The sequence below is a fragment of the Lipotes vexillifer genome, unplaced genomic scaffold, assembly GCF_000442215.2.
Source record: "Lipotes vexillifer unplaced genomic scaffold, Lipotes_vexillifer_v1.1 scaffold2653, whole genome shotgun sequence".
Classification (NCBI taxonomy): domain Eukaryota; kingdom Metazoa; phylum Chordata; class Mammalia; order Artiodactyla; family Lipotidae; genus Lipotes; species Lipotes vexillifer.
This window is the reverse complement of record NW_006774392.1, coordinates 77,345-80,467: the sequence shown is the minus strand read 5'-3', so window position 1 is coordinate 80,467 and position 3,123 is coordinate 77,345.

Below are 3,123 nucleotides of genomic sequence, written 5' to 3'. Positions count from 1 at the left end.
CAGCAGGACTGATGGTGCAGCGTAGGGAAGAGGGAGTCCTACCCCTTTCAGGGGACCCGTAGTGCTTTCAAGGGGCATTTCAGGGCTGGAGCAGGAGAAATCCAGCCACCCCTACCTGCGCACTGCTCTGTGGGGGGCTGGGGGGGTGGCCTGGCTGCAGCACGCACCTCCCAGGGCAGCCCCCTCTGCCAACCTCTGCTGGGAGTTCCGGGTGGCTCTGCAGGCGGAGAGGGTGATTTGCCTCCTTGAATGTAAAGCGTTCAGCCTTCTGGAGAGCAGACCAGGGTGCCGGTCTCGGTCTCTGCCAAAACCCCGCACATCTGAGATCTGTAAGTTTTTCGGTGTATTTTGTTGCCTTGGCTGAGCCGTGAGTTAAGTCCGATGGTCCTCACCTACTCGCTAAGCCCTGTGTCCCCTCCCCTCTCCTGAGCCGTCCGGGGGCTTGTCGTTAGTTGGGAGGCTGGGGAAGCTGGAGAATTTTTCTTCCCTCTCTCAACATTTCATTACCTTTGACCCCTGCCTGCCATTCCCCCAGGCCTAGGGGTTGTGGGTGCATCTTGGCTCTGCCCTGGGATGTTGCAAGAATGACAGTAGTAATTATAACGTATACCAGCACTCCTCAGACTTGGAAGTTGTAAGCCAGGCCCTGTGCCTTATAAGCATCATCTTCCTAACCATCACAAAAGGTACCATCGTTCGCATTTTGCATGTGAAAAGCTGAGGCCCCAGAGAGAGCAGGTAACTCGCCCGAGGTCACACAGCTGGGAGGCGGCTGAGCCAGGCCAAGCTCTCTGGGCCAGTGCCACCTTGGAAAGGCTGCTGGTGGGGAAGCCCTTTTCTGCTGAATGGTGTCCGTGGTCCAAAAGCCACAGGAGGCTTTTCAAGGCAGCCAAGTCGGATGTAAATCAAGGAGAGCCAGGGGCCAGCCAGGCCGCGCTGACAGCAGGGTGGCCCAAGGCAGTGTGTCAGGACCAGGCCCGCTGCGGGATTTTGGTGCTGGCTTGCGGCCTGGTTGGGGGAGCAGCTGGGGGATGCTCACAGCTCCTGTACGACCGGTGTGGGGCCTGCCTGGAGCCCAGAGGCACCAAGTTACACTTACTGCCTCCCCATTATTTAGATAACTCCCAGGATGCAGAGCTGCCTGGAAGGGTCAGCAACGGGACAGGCGGAAGCTGGGACCTGGTGCTTTAGTTGTTTAAAGGCTGGCTCATCCTTGTAGTCACGTGGGCACTTTCCCTTAATTGGCGCTCTGCTATGGGGACTGAGGGGCTGTGGTCTGCCTGGCTGGGCCTTCATTTTTACACTAGACACCTGCCCCAAGCAACCGGGAAGAGTAGAATAGATTTAGAGTCTGGGTCCTCAAAATGTGGTCACTGGACGAGCAGTCTCAGCATCACAGGGAGTTTGTTAGAATGCAGTATCTCGGTCCCTACCCCAGCCCTGCTGACTCAGACCCTGGGGGTAGTACCCAGTCCTCTGTGTTTTAACAAACCCTCCAGGCTTAACTCTGAGAAGGGCTGATGCTGATTTCTCCATCTCCAGCCAAATGCCCAGGGGTAGGGGAAGATCAATCCTAACCTTTGCAATTGGCTAGAGTGCCAGGGCTGCAGGAGGACCGCAGATGTCATTTCATCTGTGCCTCCCTTTTCTGATGGCCTGAGTGTCAGAGAGATAAAGGGACATGCATAAACTTACACCGCAAATTCAAGGCAGATTTGGGTCTGGGTTCTTAGGGTTGCAAGTGTCAATAATCAGTTCAAACATTTACTGATTCCTTTGACAGAAAAGCCCAGAGTCGTACTTCAGGTATGGCTGGATCCAGATGCTGAGAGATGTCACTGGGGCTGTTTCTTTCTCTCCCTTTCTGGCTCCATGTCCCTCCTCTGTTGGCCCCATTCTCCTTGGGGTGCCCCCAGCTGCACAGGGTGTTGCCCACCCGCACCCCCAGCAAAGCCATCCCAGCCTAGAAAAAGCTTTCCTTTTTCCCAATATTTTCAGCACAAGTCCCTGTTGTCACTCTCAGTGTCCACTCTTGGTCATGTGCCTGTCCTGGAGCCAATCATGACAGCCCTCTGATTGGCTCAGCCTGGCTCATACACCCAACCCTGGAAATAGGAGGTGGGCTCAGCCCACCCAGAACCCCATGGGCTGAGAGTGGCATGTGGGGGTCTCCAGGGGGAATAGATGCAGGCTGTCCCCAGAAAAAAGGGTCCAGGTGCCAGCACAGTAGCTAGAGATACAGGGACTTGGTGCCATTTTTATTCTCCTCTGAGTCGTACTCATGCAACTGCTAATGTCTCACCTCAGATAAAATTATACTCTCGTTCCTCTGGTTCCTTTAACATTGTGCCTGTAATTGTGCATTGAACAATGCTACCTTCATTTCCCCTTTGCCCCTCTTCCCTTGGTATGGTCCTGGATAACCAGGAACACATTGCCACTTCCACCACCCACACCTGCTGCAGACATTACTAATCCACCCAGACTTCACAGAGCCGTGCATCCACCCCGAGAATGAAGCCTCGATGGCATCCGAGTCAGCCCCTGCTATGTGATTCCAGGCTCCAGGAGAGTGGCAACCTCAGCTGTTTTGTTCACTGCCGGGTTCCAGTGCCTAGAACAGTACCTGGCATATAGTAGATGCTCACTAAATAATTGACTCAGCATTCCTACACGCAGTGCCTCAGACACAGTGGGTGCCCGTGTGAGCCTGGTGAACGTGGAAGCCCAAACATGGCAATGAGGTTGTCTAATTTGGGGGACAGGGGGCTCTGTAGACTGCTGGAACCCAGTTCTGAGTCTGGGGAAGAGGCTCCAAGGGCAGGGCTGCAGGTACAAAGAGGAAAGAAGTGAGCAGCCCTGGAGGCCTCTCTGCTCTTCCACCACAACCCCCTTCCTTCCCTGCTAATCTGTTTGACTGTTCATTGAAGTGTAAGATCTTCCTTGATAAGGAAGCATTTCCTGGTTTTCTGCATTTTTTATTCCAGGAAACCAGGAGAGCCTTCCAGCACAGCTCTGCTGGTGGAATGAGGCAGAGGTGATCTGCCCCCACTTGCGTTGTTTCCCAACCGAGTCCAAAAGAACAGAGGTGGTCTATTTAAAAAAAAAAAAAAAAAAAAAAAA